Consider the following 23,337-nt stretch of genomic DNA (forward strand, 5'->3'; position numbering starts at 1 on the left):
ACTTTAGATTTTGCAATAACAGTGGTTGAATGTCTGATATACCTTCTGCTTAAGCTATAACAAACCACTGTCATACTGCTAGTCAGATTGTGTTGATGTTCTATTCTGGCATGTATAAAGAGGTAATGGACACAGTATCAGAAGTTTTTCAAGTGCTATATTCCACGCATTGAATATCTTCATCACAACACTTTTCCAAATCCTTAGATATCAGGAAAGGTTTCATTACCAATGCTACTGAAGAACCCACCTAGCAGACCCACTGAGAGTTTATTGAAAAATACCTTGTTGTTCAAGTATATTTTGTGCAATGGGTGGTGAAGTAACTGAGCAGAGAGCATGATATTTCTGCCCAACTCAAATCCACTTTGCTGATGCTTCTCCAAATTCAAGTGGCAATCAATCAATCTCTCTGATGCTAATCACCACTGGAATTCAGGGATGTAGGATTCACATAAAGCTCTGGATAACATGTATGTTTCATGCAGGCTTAATTAACACGACTGTATGCTGTCATAACCAGCGACATTTCCGGGGAGAAACCAAACTGATGTCAGGACAGAGGAGAAAAAAAAGAGGACACAGGTATGAAAATAAGGGACCACATTTTTGAATTTCACTGGTGGGTGCCTGTGTTCACATGAACACATCGGACAAAAAAAGTCGGATTTTTCTGGATTCATAAATTACCATAAAGGCAAAGACATTGGGCTGGATTTTCGCAGAGTTGGGGAGACTCCAAGACCTTTAAAAATGGTGGCCGGGACCCGATTCTGAGATTCCAGACCCCATTCCCAGGGTTTCCGATTTTCACCAGGGCTTTTTAAGGATGCAGGTTGGTCCAGGTCGCAAGCCTGCATTCTGCACTCCAGATCTGGCTGGCTCCATTGCGGGGACAGGCGCATCCTAGTCCTTCATAATCTTCATGGAAATAGGCCAGTTTTTCAAAAAGCTGTGGTTCATGGCACCTCAGAGGTGTAGTAGACCATAGTCTACATGAGGGAATCTTTTGAAAGGCAAGTTCAAAACACCCTCCTCATGCTCCCATGCCAAGGTATGTCCGCCCAACCAACCCCTTTGGCCACTCATGCCAGCTATACCAAGCTGTGACACTTCCATATCCATTCACCCATTAAGTATAGAACCAATGAACCTTATAGTGACAATAGGATGTTTAAGAAACTTTTAAAAAGTCACTTATTGAAAACTTTCCACATTCTTAAAACAAAACTTCTTTTTCCTATAGCTCAATAAAAATGTCAGTCATCCACACCCTCATATCAATAGTGGAAACTGGAAGCACTTGAAACAAATTTATCCTGTGAAAATAAACATCATGCAATTGACATCATAGATCAGAGAGCAAGAGTTGTCAATCAAGCAATATTTTCCCTGGGGCTCAGGTGTTTCAAAAGTTTGATGAATTTCTATGTTCTCAGCTAAGCTTGATTATTCCTGGCGTTTTCTCCGAAGGTGGATGGGCCAAGTCGAGAATTTTCCTGTCTCCCCCTACCCACCTCAAGGTTGAAAATTCAGCCCAGTTGTACAAGGTTTCTATCCAGTTGTTGGATCCATGAAGGTAACTCCCTTTAATCTGTTAAACACAGATTTTAACTTCAAATGGAAGTCAAGCAGCCAGCGGGGCCAAGGCACTTGAGAAGTCATCTGGCCCTCAGGCCCTTTTAACTCTAGGGCTTCTGCTTGCTGTCAGTTTCCTTCCTAAAGCCAACAGAAAGATCAAATTAGCTGATGGGTAGAAGTAGGACTTTGAGCAGCAGGAGGCCACCAGGAGAGTCCAAAGGGATAGCATGAGGAAATCAGGTAAATGAGTAGGTGGTGGGGGTGGTGGTGAAGGTTGGGGTTGTCAAGAAGGCACTACAATAGGAGAGGGGATAGGAAGCATGGGACAGGGAAAGACCAAGGTTTCTTTTTCTGGCCCACATCCAGTTGCTGACATGTTGGCCTTGTGGAAGAACCATGCTTGTTAACATTCCATCCTGGTGTATGTCACCGCTCTGATTTTAATTGCGCACCTGCTGGGCAGATGAGAGTAAAACAAAGCTTTTGGATTCCAATGGTCCCTGACAGACAAACTCAAACTGAGATTGATCAACCCTTTGTGCTGTTCTGTTGGAAATAACGATGAGTCAATATGTTTGGGTAAGTGACAAAGTGTCCTTTCCAGGGTCAGTTCATTTTTAAGGTAAGTATCTTCAATAGGCTTTGAAGTCTGCACCATTTCAAGCCTTCTGCTTTTCTTTGGCATGATCTTTAAAAAGATGATTGATCTAGAAGAGGCTAACTTACAATTTATTTAAATATTGAACACTCAGCAGCATATTAGAATGATGCTTCAGTAAAATTCTAGTAAGTACAATTATTATTCATCTGTAGTTTTTTCCATTTCACATATTACAACTTCCATTTTAATGTAAAGAATATCCCTAGGCAGTTCATTCCCTATTAGCTCGGAAAATCATAAAATGGAATCTATTTGGGAGGAGATAAGAAACACCAAGTGGCAGAAAATATTGGTGGGGGTTGACTATAGACCCCTAAATAGTAATGGAAGTATATGGGAAGGTATTAAACAGGAAATTAGAGATGCATGCAATAAGGGTACAACTGTAATTATGGATGACTTTAATCTACATATAGATTGGACAAACCAAACTAGCAATAATACTGTGTAGGAGGATTTCCTGGAGTGTGTATTGATGGTTTTTTAGACCAATACATTGAGTAATCAACTAGAGCACAGGCTATCCTAGACTGGGAATTGTGCAATGAGAAAGGATTAATTAACAACCTTGTTGTGTGGGGTCCCTTGGGGAAGAGCAACCATAAAATGATAGAATTGTTTACTAGGATGGAGAGTGAAGAAACTGAATCCGAAACTAGGGTCCTGAATCCAAATGAAGGGAACTACGAGGGTATGAGGCGAGAGCTGCAATGTTGGATTGGGGCGCCTTACTAAAAGGGTTGACAGTGGATAGGCAATGGCTAATATTTAAGGAATGTATGCATGAATTACAACAATTATTCATTCCTGTCTGGCAGAAAAATAAAACAGGAAATGTGACTCAACCATGGATTATAAAAGAAATTAGGGGTAGTATTAGATCCAAAGAGGAGTCATATAAAATTGACAGAAAAAGCAGCAAGCCTGAGGATTGGGAGCAGTTTAGAATTCAGCAAAAGTGGACAAAAAGATTGATCAAGAAGGGGAAAATGGAGTTCGAGAGTAAACTTGCAGGGAACATAAAAACTGACTAAAAACTTCTATACATATGTGAAGAGAAAAAGATTAGCAAAGACAAATGTTGATCCCTTACAGTCAGAAACAGGGGAACAAAGAAATGCAGAAGAATTGAACATATATTTTGATTCTGTCTTCACAAAAGAGGACACAAATAATTTCCCAGAAATGTTAGGCAACGGCTAATATTTATGTAATGTATGCATGGATTACAACAATTATTCATTCCTGTCTGGCACAAAAATAAAACAGGAAATGTGGCTCAACCATGGATTACAAAAGAAATTAGGGATAATATTAGATCCAAAGAGAAGACATATAAAATTGATGGTGAAAAAAACTAGTGAGAGGGAGGAACTAAAGAAAATGAGTATTAGTAAAAAAAAGTGTTACAGAACAGTCAGCCTAACATCAGTTGTGGGGAACATGCAAGAACCTATTATAAAAGATGTGATAACAGAACACTTGGAAAGCATTAACAGGATTAGACAAAGTTAGCATGGGTTTATGAAAGGGAAATCATGCTTAACTAATCTACTGGAGTTTTTTTGAGGATGTAACTAGTGGAATAGATAAGGGAGAACCAGTGAATGTGGTGTATTTGGATTTCAAGAAGGCTTTTGATAAGGTCCCAAATAAGAGGCTAGTGGGCAAAATTAAAGCACATGGGACTGGGGGTAATATACTGGCATGGATTGAGAATTGGTTGACAGATTGGATACAGAGAGTGGGACTAAATGGGTCTTTTCCTGGGTGGCAGGCGGTGACTAGAGGTGTACTGCTGGGCCCCAGTGATTCACAATATATATAAATGGCTTGGATAAGGAAACCAAATACAATATTTCCAAATTAACTGATGACACAAAACTGGGCAGGGTTGTGAGTTATGAGGAGGATGCAAAGAGGCTTCAGGGTGATTTAGACAAGTTGTGTGTGGGCAAACACATGGCAGATGCAGTATAATGTGGATAACTGAAGTTATACGCTTCGGTATGAAAAACAGAGTATTATTTAAATGGTGCTATATTGGGAAATGTGGATGTACAAAGGGACCTGGGTGTCCTTTTACACCAGTCAATGAAAGTAAACAGGTAGATGCAGCAAGAAATTAGGAAAGCAAATAGTATGTTGGCCTTCATTGCAAGAGGGTTTGAGTTCAGAAGCAGGGATGTCTTACTGCAGTAATACAAGGCCTTGGTGAGACCAGATCTGGAGTATTGCATGCAGTTTTGGTCTCCCTACCTAAGAAAGGATATACTTGCCATAGAGGGAGTGCAGTGAAGGTTCACTAGGCTGATACTGGGGATGGCAGGACTGTCGTATGAGAGATTGGTTTGACTGGGCCTGTATTCATTAGAGTTTAGAAGAATGAGAGGGGATCTGATTGAAACATATAAAATTCTAACAGGGCTAGACAGGCTAGATGCAGGGAGGAGTTGGGGAGTTCAGAACCAGGAGCCACAGTCTCAGGATACGGGGCAGGCCATTTAGGACTGAGATGTGGTAACATTTCTACGCTCAGAGGGTGATCAACTGTGGAATTCTCTACCACAGAAGGCTGTGGAGGCCGGGTCACTGAGTATATTCAAGAAAGAAATTGATAATTTTTTGGATATTAAGGACACCAAGGGGTACGGAGAGAAAGCGGGAATATGGCGTTGAGATAGAGGATCAGCCATGATCATACTGAATGGCGGAGCAGGCTTGAAGGGCTGAATGGCCAACTCCTGCTCCTAATTTTTATGTTTCTATGGGAAGAATTTTATATTCGGCGTGCGGGCCCGGACATAAAATGACGTGTGATGACGTCGTGATGTCATCGTGCTGTCTCGCGATTTTTCACTTCGTGGCCGTGCGCTGGAGTCGGCTGCACGCCCACCGATAATTGAAAGACCCATTAAGGACATTAAAGTACTAATCAACTCCAAATTTACACTGCCCGTCCAACCTAATGGTTGGTGGGCAAACGAAAAGGCCAAGTGGCCTTTACATTTTTTAGGAAACCTCATCCACGAGTGGGATAAGGTTTCCTAAAGCTAATACTGATATAAACCTTATGTTGAGAATAAAAGCATGTCACGGAATCTGTATGGGTAGAGCTGAGAAATACTATGGGGCAAAAAATGTTAGTGGGGGTTGTATATAGACCCCCAAACTGTAGTGGTGATGTTAGAAATGGCATTAAGCAGGAAAGTAGAGACAGATGCAATAAAGGAATATCTGTAATTATGGGAGAATTTAACCTGCATATAGATTGGGCAAATCAAATTAGTAACAATACCGTAGAGAAGGAATCCCTGGAGTGTATGGTTTTCTAGACCAGTACGCTGAGGAACCAACTAGAGAACAGGCCATCCTAGACTGGGTATTGTGTAATGAGAAAGGAATAATTGGCAATCTCGTTGTGCAAGGCCCCTTGGGGATGAGCAACCATAATATGATAGAATTCTTCATCAAGATGGAGAGTGACATAGTCGACTCTGAGACTAGGATCCTGAATCTTAATAAAGGAAACTACGATGCTATGAGACACGGGTTAGCTATGATGGATTGGGAAACATTACTTAAAGGGATGATAGTGGATAGGCAATGGCAAACATTTAAAGAGTGCAGGGGTGAACTGCAACAATTGTTTATTCCTGTCTGGCACAAAAGTAAAATAGGAAAGGTGGCCAAACCATGGCTTACAAGGAAAATTAGAGATAGTATTAGATGCAAGGAAGAAGCATACAAATTGGCCGGAAAAAACAACAGACCTGAGGATTGGGAGCACTTTAGAATTCAGCAAAGGAGGACCAAGGGATTGATTAAGAAGGGGAAAATAGAGTACGAGAGTAAGCTAGCGGGGAACATAAAAACTGACTGTAAAAGTTTCTATGGGTATGCGAAGAGAAAAAGATTGGTGAAGGCAAAAGTAGGTCCCTTACAGTCAGAAATGGGAAACAAAGAAATGGCCAACCAACTAAATACATACTTTGGTTCTGTCTTCACAAAGGAGGACACAAATAACATATCAGAAATGTTGGGGAACACAGGGTGAGAGGGAGGAGATGAAAGAAATCAGTACTAGTAGGGAAATGGTGTTGGAGAAATTGATGGGATTGAAGGCGGATAAATCCCCAGGGCCCGATAATCTACATCCCAAACTACTTAAGGAAGTGGCCTTAGAAATATTGGATGCATTAGTGGTCATCTTCTGAGATTCTATAGACTCTTGAACAGTTCCTACAGATTGGGGGGTAGCTAATGTAACCCCACTATTTAAAAAGGGAGGCAAAGAGAAAACAGGGAATTATAGACCAGTCAGCCTGACATCGGTAGTGGGGAAAATTCTAGAGTCCTTCATAAAAGATTTAATAGCTGAGCATTAGGAAAACAATCGCAGAATCAGGGAGAGTCAGCATGGATTTACAAAATGGAAATCATGCTTGACAAATCTACTGGAATTTTTCGAGAATGTAACTGGTAGATGAGGGGGAGCCAGTGGGTGTGGTTTATTTGGACTTTCAGAAGGCTTTCAACAAAGACTCACATAAGAGATAAGCATGTAAAATTAAAGCACCTGAGATTGTAGTTAGTGTGTGGGTGTGAATAGAAAACTGGTTGCCAGACAGGAAACAAAGAGTAGGAATAAAAGGGTATTTTTCCAAATGGCAGGCAGTGACTAGTGGGGTACTGCAGGGATCAGTGCTGGGGCCCCAGCTATTCACAATATATATTATTGATTTAGATGAGGGAATTAAATGTAATATCTCCAAATTTGCAAATGACACAAAGCTGGGTAGGAAGGTGAGCTGTAAGAAGGATACAGAGGTGCTTCAGGGTGATTTGGACAAGCTGAGTGAGTGGGCAAATGCATGGCAGATGCAATATAATGTGGATAAATGTGAGGTTATCCATTTTGGTAGCAAAAACAAGAAGGCAGATTAATATCTGAATGGCTATAAATTGAGAGAGGGGAATGTGCAATGAGACCTGGGTGTCCTCGTACACCAGTCATTGAAGGTAAGCATGCAGGTGCAGCAGGCAGTAAAGAAGGCAAATGGTATGTTGGCCTTTGTAGAGAGAGGATTTGGATACAGGAACAGGATTGACTTGCTGCAATTATACAGGGCCTTGGTGAGACCACACTTGGAATACTGAGTGCAGTTTTGGTCTCCTTATCTGAGAAAGGATGTTCTTGCTATAGAGGGAGTGCAGCGAAGGTTTACCAGACTGATTCCTGGGATGGCGAGACTGACATGAGGAGAGACTGAGTCGGTTAGGATTATATTCACTGGAGTTCAGAAGAATGATGAGGGATTTCATAGAAACCTATAAATTTCTAACAGAACTAGACAGGGTTGATGCAGGAAGGATGTTCCCGATGGTGGGGGAGTCCGGAACCAGGGGTCATAGTCTGAGGATATGAGATAGACCACTTAAGACTGAGATGAGGAGAAATTTCTTCACCCAGAGAGTGGTGAGTCTGAAATTCACTACCACAGAAAGTAGTTGAGGCCAAAACATTGTATGTTTTCAGGAAGGAATTAGATATAGCTCTTGGGGCGAAAAAGATCAAAGTCATGATCATAATGAATGGTGAAGCAGGATCGAAGTGTCGAATGGCCTACTCCTGCTCTTATTTTCTATGTTTCTATGTCCCATCTCATGTGACACAGCCACATGACGGGACATGTTTCATTAAATTTTTAATGTTTTTAACAATGTCTTTAAAAAGCGAAAACAGAATTACCTGGAAAAACTCAGCAGGTCTGGCAGCATCGGCGGAGAAGAAAAGAGTTGACATTTCAAGTCCTCATGACCCTTCGACAGAACTGTTCTGTCGAAGGGTCATGAGGACTCGAAACGTCAACTCTTTTCTTCTCCGCCGATGCTGCCAGACCTGCTGAGTTTTTCCAGGTAATTCTGTTTTTGTTTTTGTTTTGGATTTCCAGCATCCGCAGTTTTTTTGTTTTTATCTTTAAAAAGCGCTTCAATCTCCCTGAAACAGCTCTGTGCCTCAGGGATACTGAAGCACTCCTTTGTGCGCATGCCCGACTCTCCCTCCTCCTCCCACCCGCACATTCAGCGCTACCACTTGCAACCCGCTCTGGGCGGGCTTTAATTGGCCCGCCTGCGTGAAATCACAATGCCGAGCCAATCACGGGCAGCAGTCGGCTCTGCGACTGCCTGCGCCCGCTCCCGCCAAGCCCGCCAGACCAAAGTAAAACCCTGGCCTATGTTTCTATGTCACAAATAAGCATAAAGTAAAGAGATGCTGAACCAGAAAGAGTCCAGTTTTATGGTATAACTTGGTTTAAAAAATTAGTTTTGTGGGTTTTATTTCAAAGTTGGAGAAAGAAATAGAAATTAAGGTTTAGCGAGAGAATTTGAGAGAGGAGACCTTTGTAGTCATGGGCCAGATCACCACCCCCACTCCATCCCTGGTGGGGTGGGAAGCATGAAATTGCACAGAGCAGATTCCCCCTGCGTTCCCGCCCACCCCGACATCGAACTGTTTTTACGCTGGGGCACGCACAACCTCAGACGGAAATCCTGCCCTTGCCCCAATTAAGACCCTTAAGTAGCTCCTTAATGGCCACTTAAGGGCTGTTTCCTGGTCAGCCTCAATTTTAGGCTGGTGTTGGATGATAGCTCAGGGTGAAGCCCGGAAGTAAAGCTAGTTGGATCTCAGGCGGGAGGGGGGCTGGCAGGGGGGCAATGACCTCTGGATCTCCTTCCCGCGCCCCCCCACCACATCAGCACCCCCCCCCACTACCCCTACCCCTAGCCTATCTGCTGAGACCCCTGCTGACCCCCAGGCCTTCCCTACCATCCCTGCCCTTGGACCCCTGCCACTTACCTTGTCCTCCAGGTCCTGGGACTTAGTGCCAGCCAACTCCCTGCAGTGCTTCTTCCTGCCACTGCAGCACTGTGCCTGGAGAGCTGCCAGGCAATCAGATTGGCCGGCCACTCTCCCAGGTAGGACTTCCTCCTGAGTGAAGGACAAAAGTCCCAACTCATGCCAATGTAAAACGTCTTCGGGGCTGCTGATTTGGTGGGGATGTGTTCCCCACCAACTCCTCAGAGATTCAGGCCCTGGTTCTTTAAAAATTAGAATGAATCTGGAGATCTTCAGGCATGTTCTGACACCAGGTGAGAAACTGTTAAAAAAAGCTGAATTCCCATAGTTTGACTCCTGACAACAAAAGACCACAAGGACAAGAAATCAGGTGGAAATAACACACAAAAAAATTACACCATAACAAAATGTTGAAAGAATTCATATTATTACCCTTCCATTTGGTGTTTCATCTCCCTCCTGAACAAAGAAAGAAGCTCCACTCTTAAAATATCAGTTTGATCATCAGAATTTGAGATAATTCAAGGTTTCATCTTAATGATTTTCTTTTATCAATTCAATGCTTCATCAGGGTCAATCTACCGTTAAATAGGTGAGATATTACAAATGTTAAGTCTCAGTTGCAAATATAGTGACAGTCGCACAAGACATTACTATAATATTAAATTATTTCAACTTTCATTATAAAACAATTGTACTGCAGATAAAAAAAACACCGGCGGCTATAACTTTCCAGTAGCTGGAATGTGACAAGACCCTTTCAACAAGTGGGCTAGTAAAAGAGTTACTGTAACCAAAACCCACTCAACATTTTACATTTAATTTAGTATATACCATAGTTATGATGTACAATGAAATACACTGAAATAAAAATAAACTCACAAATCATTTCAGCTTTGATTGATTTAGAATGTAACATGGTACTTTTGTAGACACTCATGACATTAAAATTAAACAGAATTCAGTCTGGGCCACCAACTTGTTATTTTTCAGATGGGGTGTTTCATCTAAAAAGCATGTTTCTGAGTACCTTGTCCATCCAAGCATTACATAAACAGGCTTCAACTGTAGAAGTGACAGGAGACCTGTTTTTGTTTTCATGGAACTTCCTATGTGGGAATTGCCAAGCAAAGTCTGTTTTTCTTAATCTTTGAACTCTATTTTTGTTGGGTCAGGAAGAGAATTGAGGGTTATTCTCACATTAATACAAAAAAGTTAATCAAACATTCAAACAATGGTCTTTTTAGCTCCTACCTACCAATTTAACTGAAGTTGGAATGAGAAAAAATGAGGAAAGTGGGGAGGGTAATAGATTAATAGCTGCTGTATGTGGGCAGATAGTTCAGAAGTGCAATACAGAAAGAGAAATTGGACAAAAACAATATTAAGAATTGGAATATGATTGAACTGCAATGTTTAAAATAATTCTCTCTCCCTCCCAGTTTGTGAGCAAACTCAATCTGCTTAAACCCTGCTAATAGTCTTCAACTAGGATTTAGCCTTTCTCATCCAGCAATAATCCACTGGAATCCATTTCTTTGATTTCAGCTCAACTAAACCAAATAAACACTTCCTAAAGTGTCTATTTTTACTGAAAACAAACACACACCTAGTATCTACAACAATGCCACATTGAAACTGTTATGTAACCACTTCTAAATTCAGAATCTCCCATCGGGTTATCTTCAGTGAGTGACACTTTTCAGTTTGAAATGTGCTGTTAAAGAAGGAAAGCCTGCATATAACCAGATGATATGGACTGTTAAAAAGAGATAGTGTAATAATGTTGTTACTGTGTTTCAAAATAGCTGATAAGAGCACATGGCAAACAATAATTTTATGTAGAATCCCTCGACAGTTACATCATGACACAATTTCTCCTGTGCATTACGAAAAGGTTGGGCAAGATGTATTACTTCATATTTTATTTTCTTATAACTAGCCACAGAAAATTAATTTTCCCTCATCCATCCTCCAATCAGACTATCATACAACAATCCTCCAATATTTGAATTTGAGTTAGAAATTTAGTTTACCACAGCCTTCAGATAGCTCTTCTGTTGACCAAGAACTAATTTTTAAAAATTTGTTCTTGGGATGTGGGCGTCACTGGCTAGGCCAGCATTTATTGCCCATCCCATTGCTTTTGAGGGCACTTAAGAGTCAGCCACATCAGTGTGGGTCTGGAGTCACATGTAGGCCGGTAGATTTCCTTCCCTAAAGGGAAGGATGAACCAGATGGGTTTTTACAAAAATCGGCAATGCTTTCATGGTCATCACTATACTTTTCATTGAATTCAAATTCTACCATCTGCAGTGGTGGGATTTGACTCCAGGTCTCTAGGGCATTGCCCTAGGTTTCTGGATTACCAATCTAGTGACAATACCACTATGCCACCGCCTCTCCTAGAAGATTAGTCTTGTGTGATACCCATTTTTCCTTCATATGTGCAGTACTTTAGATTCATCATTATTAAGTTTCATCTTCCACTGTTTGTCCACTGCATATTTTAACCAACATATTCTATGATTTCTAAACCGTCTCTTCTGATTTCACTGCCCTTCCTAGGTAGGTATCAATAGCAAATTTGATGAATTTGCACTGTTTCTGAGTCTGGTTTATGATGTAAATTATAAACCGTAGCAGTTCCAACACCGAGCCACGGGGCATTCTGGAATTCTACCTTCCCTGACATAGCTCCTCAAGCAATTGCTTGTTTTCTACCCACACTGCACTTTTTTATCCATTCCCAGAATTTACCACAAATCTTTGTGTTTAATCAATAGTCTTTCTTTTGAAACATATAAAATTCCTGTTGGAGGTTTAGATATGCCATGGTCACAAGGCTTTCCACAATCTACTTAGGTTGTAGTTTTCTCATAGACCTGGATTTTATGGCCATACGTATTGATGAGCTTGATCAGGCCAGACACTTCCTTTCTGAAACTATGTTGACTACTGTTTCTAGTTTATCTTTTTTAAAGACAGAGAATCCTAAAGTTCACTCCTGATATTTAATAAGATTATTTTATATCACATGGAAGTAAGACTAGTTGGTCCATAATTACTTGACTGTTTTGTCACCCTTTTTAAAAAAGGTAGCATTATTGGCTTGTTTTCAAACTACTCCTTAACATCATAATTGTGGGGCCTCATAAATCTCCCCTGCACTCAACATTGAGATAAATATCATCTATTCCTAGTGATTTGTTTGCTTCCAGGCCTTTTCATCTGTTTAAGACTTTTTTTTAAACTCATTCATGGGTTATGAACATTGCCAGTAAGGCCAGAATTTATTGCCCATCCTTCCTTCCATGTCATTTAATTTTTTTTAACTAATGAAGAAGTTTAAAAGACGGAGTAGACTTGACACTCAAAGTGTTCAATCAAGGTAAAGTAGCATCAACAAAGCCAACATAATGTTGAGCTTCAGTAGAACATGACAAAGTCGAAATGGACAGTGATCAGACTACACCACTTGTATTGCATCTAGTGTAGTTAACAAATTACAAGGAAGAGATTCAAGACCTGAAGGTAATGAAAAGCAAAGCTATAAGTCTGATCTATAGCATCAGAGAACTAGATTATAAGGAAAGACTGAAGGCACTTGGGCTTTTCATCCTGAAACGGAGGCACCTGAGAGGGCATCTTCTATATAATACAATGGTTAAGGGAATAGAAAGATAAATCTTGAACATTACTTTAAACTAAGAATAGGACAAGAAAATACAGATTCAAACTAGAAAATAGTGTGAGAACTGAGAGAAATTATACTTCACACGCACAATGATCAATGCATTGGCTGCTCTTCCAAATAGAGCAGTAGAGATTCAAACAATCATTCAAAATGATTGAATGCTGCAGTTGTTATATAAGACAGATGGTCTGAAAGGCCTACCTCACCCATATTTGTCTTATAAAACTTTGCATTCCCATAAACGTATACTGTGTTAATAATTTTAACATTCTAATTAAAAATGATCTTCACATTTCTGAACCTACCACCCCATCCTGCCCCAATCCCCTTCAACATCCATTCATTTTGATCGATGGAAAGGTAAAGGTCGATGAGCGTGGAAGTGGAAAACCCTAGCCAAGGTAATCACTATACTGGTATTAACAGTGGTGACATATTAACAGCATGCTTTCATATGTGTATACAATTACTATGTTAAATCATAGAGCTCTGTTTAAACTGGCAAACAGCAAGTGTTCTTACCTCCAAAGCTGACTTTTTTTTAATCATTTAAAGGAATTTCAGGGCATTCGTCAATGTTCCATTAAAGATGGACTAATGCTGCCTCGTGTAACATCAAACTGCCATACAAATTTATACTATCTTGGCATAACTGCTCAATAGATGTTTCTGATAACTGTTGTCTTGATTTTAACTCACTCAAAACCCACTCAGCAACACGGAATTAAAATTGGACCTATGTTTCTTGCATGGGTCAACATGTCTTTGTTTTCTCTGCCCTGTGGTAAAGATACAATAATACATTTTCCAGTCTTTTGTATATTCCTGCTGATGCACAATTTCATGGTTTCTCCATTTCAGTATGTGAACAAACCTTGGGGTTATACACAACAGATAAGTTCTCTATCTGTGGTTTTGACGATGCAACTTAATCTATTCAGAGAAAATGGTAACAGTTTCAAGCAAATAGCTCAAATGGGTGATGATGGGTTATAATTTTTCTCTCATTTGTAACCCAGCTGCAGTCTATTCCTTGTATTTTCAAACATGTCATATTATTCCTATGGCCAGTGAAATTGGCAAGAACATCTCAAACAGTAAAATACTTTAAATCAAAGGACAAGCCAAATGCTTGACTGGCTGACCCCATTTTCACTTTATTAATTATACAAATAGATTAAAATCAAATGAACAGAAGTATCACCAGTTTCACTGATATAACATTTGTAACTTTGTTATAATTTTGCCTAAGGTTCTGTTCCTTCACCCAGGGGCGGTTAACCTTTAGGTGGTAAAAAATAAACTCTTCTTAAACAGAAATTAACATTATTGAGTGAAACTCAGCCTTTTAACTACACTTATACTGTGAGCAGTTAACACCTCCATTAAATTAACAGATCGAGCAAGATTATTCAATGTTAAGTATTTATCTGACAATATTGGCAACAATAATTTTTTAAGACTCTGATACACAAAGTGCTGTAGTAAAGATGTGCTGTAGGAGAAGCTGTTTTAACTAGAATTGACACTGGTGATATGAAAAGACTTTGCTTATGTTGTGTTATTTGCTCTTACACAAACATACCTAACACAGCGACAATGATTGGTAACCTAAATTAAAGAATAACAAGACTCAAGATATCTCTTCTATACACATGCTACTTGCTGACTAACATTGCTCTATTGTATCATGTTTAGATTACATCACTTCCCGTGATATTGTATACAAAATTATTTACATATTCAGTAGTGTGTTCATCAGTATTAAAGCGATTAAAGGAATGTCACAACAGTTAAATGTTAATGTAATTGCCATAAATATCCTTTAAAGAATGAATTGGGTGGAAATATTATGGAGTAATAAGAAACAGCAAATGCACAAATGAATTCTACACATTGGGCTTTACAAATAAAGATTATAGACAGATTCCAGATTGGGTAAATTTCCTTTCAGAATTTATAACTTACTGATTATTGAAGTACAATGAGTGCTCAAAGAAACTCAAAACATTGTGGGGACTAAACTGAAGAGCCGCTGAAAACGAGCATGGAGATTGCAACACATAATTAACCCAAGCCTGCTGATTATAACACAGAAAGTGCGCCAACTCAGGGCTGCCAGCTCAGTTGAAAGTTCTCTGAGTACAGATGAATCAGCATCAGCAGAGGCATTGATACTCAATATCGTGAGTAGCTAGCACTGCTTAAAGCTAGCCTGTACTTATTAAAAAAGGGGGATGAGGAGGGAGGTGGTGTTGCATTGTGGTTGTAGCGGATGCTTGGAGTCATTGATGAAGAGAATCTGAGCTGGGAAAGAGTGAGAAATGGTACAGCATGGGAGAGATAGGGCCCCAAGGTGTTCAAACGCTGCATTGAAGGTCTTGGTGGAGAAGGAGGAAAAGAAGAGAGATATTCCGTATTGGCATGGGGGTAGGAAACACATCCAGACACATGGGGCAGATTAGTTCACTCGTCAGGCGAGCACACGCCCAACCCGAATGAGTGTAAAATGATGCACGATGACTCCGGGTGAGCGTCCCAATGTCATCATGCACTCGCGTGTTACTTCGGTCGGCGGGAGGGTGGGTGGGAGTTGGCAGCGCACTCGCTGATGATTAACAGGCCTATTAAGGCCATTAAAGTTCTAATTAAATGAAATTTTTCACTGCCCGTCCAACCTTACGGTTAGCGGGCAGCTGAAAAGGCCAAGCGGCCTTTGAATTTTTTGCAAAACCTCATCCACAGGCGGGATAAGATTTCGATCAGTGACTTAATAAGTTTAAAATTTTCGAAAATAAATTGTAACATGTCCTTGCTCATGTGACAGGGTCACATGAGGGGACATGTTATTAACATTTTTAAATTTTTTTTTATGTTCAAAATGCCTCAGCTCCCTGAGGCAGCACTCACTGCACGCACCCACGCATGCATGAAGTTCCACGCTCGCTTCCTCCGCCCTCACGCAGGCAGCGCTGAGCGCTGCAGCGCATGATTCATGCTGGTTGGCCATTAATTGAACAGCCAGCGTGAAATGGTAGTCATGGCTCGATCACAGGCAGCGGTCCAATCTGCAGCCGTTCCCACTTGCCCCCGCCGAGCCCACCCAATGACCGGAAAATCCTGGCCATGGACAAATAAGAGCGGCAACAGAGAGCTGTGGGGAAATCAAGCCCTGAGGACCTGCATGCAGTGTTGCAAGAAGTTCAATGACAATAGTGGTTAAGGTGGGTCATCAGATGCCATATCCTACCAACTGCACTAGTAGCCTCAGTTGCTGCCCAAAGTACCACATCCCTATCTCCCACCTAACAACAATCTCTATTAATCAGTACTCATACCTAACATACATATGCTTCACCTCACACTCACACACCTAGCACTGCTGCAAGCCTCACACCCATATCTCACAGCTTGCATGCATTGCCAGCTATTCAATCATGACATCACCCAAACACATTGCATAATACTCACTGACTCCCTCTCTTTTGCAGGACATAGTGACAGATAACCAAGGCAGCAGAATCTAACTGGAGGGAGAGAGGCATGCCTGCAAACCTAACCCCTGTGGGGAAGACAGGGCTACCCGTGATTAGAATGGCCAATGTGAGGATGACCTGGCCTGAAACTATTGAAGACAACAACATCCTCATACTTAAATGTCCTTCTCACATCCCACTTCTGTCTCATGCCACAGTCACCTCTGATTAACAAGCTGCAGATGGTGTTAGTGTGTACCTTTTATTTCCACCCTCGCCTTTCCCTCATCCACCACCCTGCCCCCAAACACTGCTACCTCACCCTTTTGCTGTTTCATTTGAGATATCCCACCGGCAGGACAGACTCAGCAGAGGCGGCAGCACAGTGGTAATACAGTCAGGAGGGAGTTGCCCTGGGAGTCCTCAACATCAACTCTGGGCCCCATGAAGTCCCATGGCATCAGGTCAAACATGGGCAAGGAAACCTCCTGCTGATTACTACCTACCGCCCTCCCTCAGCTGATGAATCAGTGCTCCTCCATGTTGAACACCACTTGGAGGAAGTGCTGAGGGTGGCAAGGGTGTAGAACGTACTCTAGGTGGGGGACTTCAATGTCCACGACCAAGAGTGGCTCAGTAGCACCACCACTGACCGAGCTGGCCAAGTCCTAAATGACATAGGTACTATGCTCCGTCTGCTGCAGGTGGTGAGGGAACAAAAAAAGAGGGAAAAACATATTTGGCCTCATCCTCACCAACCTGCCTGCCGCAGATGCGTCTGTCCATGACAGTATTGGTAGGAGTGAGCACCGGACAGTCATTTTGGAGACGAAGTCCCGGTTTCACACTAAAGATAGCTTCAATCATGTTGTGTGGCTCTACCACCGTGGTAAATGGGATAGATTTTGAACAGATCTAGCAACTCAAGACAGGGCATCCATGAGGCACTGTGGGCCAGCAGCAGAATTATACTTGAACACAGTTTATAATCTCATTGCCCAGCATATCCCCCACTCTACCATTACCATAAAGCCAGGGGATCAACTCTGGTTCAATGAAAAGCAGGAGGGCAGGCCAGGAACAGCACCAGGCATACCTAAAATGAGGTGTCAACCAGGCAAAATTATAATACAGGGCTACTTGTGTGCCAAAGAGCATAAGCCGCAAGTGATAGACAGAACTAAGCGATCCCACAACTAACGGACCAGATCTAAGCTCTGCAGTCCTGCCACATCCAGTCGTGAATGGTGGTGGACAATTAAACAACCCACTGGAGGAGGAGGGTCCACAAATATCCCCATTCTCAATAATGGGGGAGCACAGCACATCAGTGCAAAAGATAAGGCTGAAGCAGTTACTTCACTTTCAGCCAGAAGTGCTGAGTAGATGATCCATCTCGGCCTCCTTCGGAGGTCCCCAGCATCACAGGTGCCAGGCTTCAGACAATTTGATTCACTCCACGTGATAACAAGAAACGCCTGAAGGCACTGCAGACTGCAAAGGCTAGGGCCCTGACAATATTCTGGCAATAGTACTGAAGACTTGTGCTCCAGAACTTTCAGTGCCCTTAGCCAAGCTATTCCAGTACAGCTACAAAACTGGCATCTACCCGGGTATGTGGAAAATTGCCCAAGTATGACCTGTACAAAAAAAGCAGGACAAATCCAATTACCGCCCCATCAGCCTACTCACCATCATCAGTAAACTAATGGAATGGGTCATCAACAGTGCTATCAAGCTGCACTTGCTTAGCAATAACCTGCTCACTGACGCCCACTTTGAATTCCGCCCAGGCCACTCAGCTCCTGAACTCATTACAGCTTTGGTTCAAACATGGACAAAAGATCTGAGCTCCCGAGGTTAGGTGACTACGACTGCCCTTGACATCAAGGTCGCGTTTGACCAATGGTGGTATCAAGGAGCCCTAGCAAAACTGGAGTCATGGGAATCAGCGGGAAAACTCTCCGTCGGTTGGAGTCTTACTTAGCACAGAGGAAGATGGCTGTGGTTGTTGGAGATCAGTCATCTCAGCTCCAGGACATCACTGCAGGAGTTCCTCAGGATAGTGTCCTCGGCCCAACCATCTTCAGCTGCTTCATCAATGACCTTCCTTCCATCATAAGGTCAGAAGTGGGGATGTTCGCTGACAATTGCACAACAATACTCCTCAGATTCTGAAGCAGTCCATTTCCAAATGCAGCAAGACCTGGACAATATCCAGGCTTGGCTAACAAGCAGCAAGTAACATTCGCGCCACAGATATGCCAGGCAATGACCATCTCCAACAAGAGAGAATCCACCCTTCACCCTTTGCCGTTCAATGGCATTACCATCACCGAATACCCCACTATCAACATCCTGGGGGTTACGTTTGACCAGAAACTGAACTGGTCTAGCCATATAAAATACTATGGCTACAAGAGCAAGTCAGAGGCTAGGAATCCTGTGACAAGTAACTTACCACCTGACTCCCCAAAGCCTGTCCACCATCTACAAGGCACAAGTCAGGAGTATGATGAAATACACAATGACCTTCCTTCCATCATAAGGTCAGAAGTGGGGATATCCACTGACAATTGCACAATGTCCAGCACCATTCACAACTCCTCAGGTACTGAAGCAGTCCATTTCCAAATGCAAGACCTGGACAATATCCAGGCTTGGCTAACAAGCGGCAAGTAACATTCGCGCCACAGATATGCACTTGCCTGGATGAGTGCAGCTCCAAAAACATTTACGAAGCTTGACACTGTCCAGAACAAAGCAGCCCGCTTGACTGGCATCACATCCACAAACATTCACTCTCCCCACCACCAATGCACAGTAACAGCAGTGTGTACCATCTACAAGATACACTACAGGAATTTACCAAGGCTCCTCAGACTGCACCATCCAAACCCCTGACTGCTACCATCTAGAAGGACAAGGACAGCAGATGCATGGGAACACCACCAAATAGAAGTTCCCCTCCAAGCCACTCACCATCCTGACTTGGAAATATATTGCCGTTCCTTCACTGTCGTTGGGTCAAACTCCTGGAATTCCCTTCCTAACAGCACTGTGGGTGTACCTACACCACATGGACTGCAGCGGATCAAGAAGGCAGCTCACCACCACCTTCTCAAGGGCAACTAAGGATGGGCAATAAATGCTGGCCCAGCCAGCGAAGCCCACATCCCATGAATGAATTTTTTAAAAAGGTGCAACCCGGTCAGGCAGTGGAGGAACATTGTGAAGGCACTTAATTTCTCACTCACAGCTACTAGCTCAGACCTTAATATTATGTGCATCTTAAGAGATGGCCTTTATTGCAATGGAATGGAGTATAAAAGTAGGGAAGTTTTGCCACGGCTATACAGAACATTGGTGAGAACACGACCAGAGTACCGCTGTACAGTGTTGATCTCTTGACTTAAGGAGGGGCTTACTTGCATTGGAAGCAGTTCAAAAAGGTTCACTAGACTGATGTCTCGGATGAAGGGGTTGTTTCATTGGGAAAATGAAGCATGTTGGACCTATACTCATTGAAGTTTAATAGAATGAGAAATGATCCTATTAAAACATTGTGAAACAGATTCTAAGGGGGCTCGACAGGGTAGTTTTCCCTTGCAGAGAATCTAGAACTAGGGGATGAAGAGTCACAATGTCTCCATAGAGCACAAACCTGCTGTCCTCTTCCAAGGAGCCAACAATCATGCAACCACCTCTACTACATTTTGCCCTTGCTTTTGCCTGTTAGTCAGCCAGCCAGCTCTCCTCATCCTTCTCAACCTATCTCTAGCCTTTTGACTCAGCTGATCACACCAACCTCTTCCAACACCTCTCCATCATTGTCCAGCTGGATGGGACAATGATCACCTGGTTCCATTCTTAGCTATCTAATTGCAAATAGAGAATCACCTGCAATAACCTCTCTTCATGCCCCTGCGCCATCACTTCTGGTACCCCCCCAAGGATCTATCCTTAGCCCCGTCCTGTTTTGCATCTATATGGCACCCCTCAGTTACATTGTCTGAAAGCACAGTATTAGTATTCACATATATGCTGATGTAATCCAACCTTACCTCACCAACACCGTTCTTGATTCCTCCATTATCTCTAAATTATTAGATTGCTTGGACTGAACTTAATCAGCTCATGGTGGCAGAAATCATTGCAGCCCACTTCATCACAGGAGAGGACCCGTATCAGTCTCCCAGTTGAGGGAAAACCTCCCCCAATTAAGTCAGAGAGTGAAAGGAGCTGACATGGGATTCCAGGCAGCCAGCGGTGGAGAGTCTATTAGGTTCATTGATGAGCCAGATGACATCCATTAACCCTGAGCCCCCTGTAATTTTTAGTGATAGTTCAGGGATTAAATGGAAGCTGCATGGACCTCCTGCATCCTCAGAAGGCCACCCAGCAAAACCTATTGGCTTTGCCAGCATGTGCAGTAATTAAGTTAAACCTATCATACTGTTATGGGGATCATGTGACTGTACAGATGAATCAGCCCTGAGCGTGGGTTATCTTAGGGGTCTCAGTATAGACATCAGAAGCTCTGTAAATAAAGTTACTGTTCCTTACAAGAAACCTTCCCGGTATTCCAAGTTTATTACTATTGGCGATGAGAATAAATAGTTCCAATGCCACACCTCGTCACTTGAATGTGAGTATTTCAATTTTTAAGGGAAGAAAGGAAACTATACTCACCATTCATGTCACTCCTCAGCAGAATCAACCCATACGAATCATCCATCGAGGACTGGAGTCTGTACATAGAGCGACTAGCTTTCTACTTTATGGCGACCGAAATAACAGCAGAGGAGAAACAGAAGGCAATTCTTCTATGTGTCTGCGGGAGCAAAACATATAACCTAATCTGTAGTCTGACGGCTTTGAATACACCAAATTCCAGTTCCTTCAACGAGCTAGTAGACCTCGTGAAGGCACATTTTCAGCCTCAACTATTGTTGATCATGCACAGATTCAAGTTCAACTCTCAAGTAAGGGCCCCCGGTGAGTCTATCGCAATGTACATCATGAAGTTAAAACAGTTAACAGAGCACTGTGACTTCGGTGATACTTTAAACGACATGTTGCAGATTGTTTGGATTGCAGCATACACAACAATGCCATTCAGTGCCATTTACTTGCAGAGATTAATATAGATTGAAGTGCTAGCGATGCAATAGTGCTAGCAATGGAGAGTGCTGAGCGGGACTTGCAGGCTTTGCAGAGTTTGCAACACGGTGCCATTTTATAGTTAGGGAGGGAACCTGCCACCAGGCGTGTCGCGAAGACGAGGGAAGCTACCTCGAAGTGGGACACGGTCCCTATTGCTTGAAAAACAAAAAGAAATGCTGGAAGCAGCTCACCAGCAATCCAGAAAATTAATGTGTTACCTTTGTGGGGGTAATCATGTATTGGAAACCTGCAGATTTAAAAAGACAGAGTTAACATTTCGAGTTTGAATGCTTCTGAAGGAATCAAATGGACTCAAAACTCTGGTCTGCATTTTTCAGTGGGAGTGCGGGGGTGGGCGTGACACGTCAGCATGTAAAATGATGCGCGACGATGTTGGGCGTGCGTCCCGATGTCATCGTGCTGTTTCACGACGTTTGATTCAGCGGGCGCACAGCCAACTCCGGTGTGCGCGTGCCGATATTTAAACGCCCTAATAAGGCCATTAAGGCAGTAATTAAGATCAACTTACGCTGCCCGATCAACCATACAGTTGGTGGGTAGACAAAAAGACCAAGCAGTCTTTACGTTTTTTAGGAAACCTCATCCACGAGCGAGATGAGGTTTCCTAAAGCTTTTGTTAATTAAATTTTTTAAATTTCTGAAATATAAAAATATGTCCCATCTCATGTGACACAGTCACATGAGGGGATATGTTTAATAAAAATTTTAATCCATTTATTTATTTATTTGATAAGTGCTTTAATCTCCCTGAGGCAGCTCCGTGCCTCAGGGAGATTGAAGCACTCTTTCGCACACGTGCGAGAAAGAGCACTGGCCTCGACTCTCCCTCCTCCCCCCGCCCACACAGGTAGCACTTAGCGCCACCGCTCGCATATTACACTGGGTGGGCCTTAATTGGCCAGCCCGCGTAAAATGGCGGCGCGGAGCCGATCGCGGGCAGCGGACAGCTCCATGACCATACCTGCCCGCTCCCGCTGAGCTCACCTGACGCAGGAAAAATTAAGGCCTCTGTGTCTCTCTCCACAGATGCTGCCAGACCTGCTGAGTTTTCCAGCATTATCTGTTTTCATTTTATGATCAGAGATTAAGTTTAACAACTTATCTTAAATACAACACTACTAACAATCCTCGGGACTGCACTGTAGTAGCTTAAATTATACACTTAAGTCCTGGAATGTGATGTGAATCCAGAGCCTTCTGACTTTGAGACTAGAGTACTATTGAACCAAGTCGGCACTCAGCTTTAGTAAAGTAGTTGAGTAGGGAAGAACACTTGGCAAAGTGTATTGATTAGAGGATTAATTTGGTCAGGAACTAAAAACAGAAAATGCTGGAAAAACTTAGCAGGTCAGCAGCATATGTGGAGAAAGAAACAGAGCTAATGTTTCGAGTCCATGTGACTTTTCTTCAGAGCCTTAGGAACTACCTGCTTTACTTCAAATTGCGCATTGGGATCTATAACACAAAACTGAGCACAGAAATAGAATAGCAGTTTAATGGCTCACCTGAGAAAATCTGAGAAAATCTGACATTCAATACTCCCTCATTATTGTATTGCAGAATATAGTCTGCAGTTGTAGAAGTTGATTAAACCCACTTTTCAGACTGAGGTGCAAGTTGTTTTTTATTTCATGGGATGTGGGCGTCACTGGAAAGGCAAGCATTTGATGCCCAATCTAATTGTCCTGGAACTGAGTGGCTTCCTGGACTATTGTGGAGGGCATTGTTGTGGGTCTGGAGTCACATGTAGGCCAGACCAGATAAGGACAGCAGATTTCCTTCCCTAAAGGTCATTAGTGAACCATATACGTTTTTATGACAATCGATGATAGTTTCATGGACACCATTACTGAGACTAGCTTACAATTCCAG

At 42.4% G+C, this 23,337-nt stretch overlaps 1 long non-coding RNA gene across 5 annotated transcripts in view; it reads right to left on the minus strand.

Moving 5' to 3' along the window:
• Positions 1 to 1,223: 1,223 nt before the first annotated feature.
• LOC121278208 overlaps positions 1,224 to 23,337 on the minus strand; it is an 84,048-nt gene continuing 61,934 nt past the window's right edge. For 3 of the 5 annotated variants that reach the window (XR_005943078.1, XR_005943079.1, XR_005943076.1), the window contains 2 exons: positions 20,971 to 21,112; positions 9,696 to 10,261 (listed from right to left, as the gene is read on the minus strand). This is a non-coding gene — a long non-coding RNA (uncharacterized LOC121278208). The other 2 variants (XR_005943077.1, XR_005943080.1) reach the window with 2 other exon arrangements.

This window comes from Carcharodon carcharias, chromosome 5 (genome assembly GCF_017639515.1).
Source record: "Carcharodon carcharias isolate sCarCar2 chromosome 5, sCarCar2.pri, whole genome shotgun sequence".
NCBI classification, from domain to species: Eukaryota; Metazoa; Chordata; class Chondrichthyes; order Lamniformes; family Lamnidae; genus Carcharodon; species Carcharodon carcharias.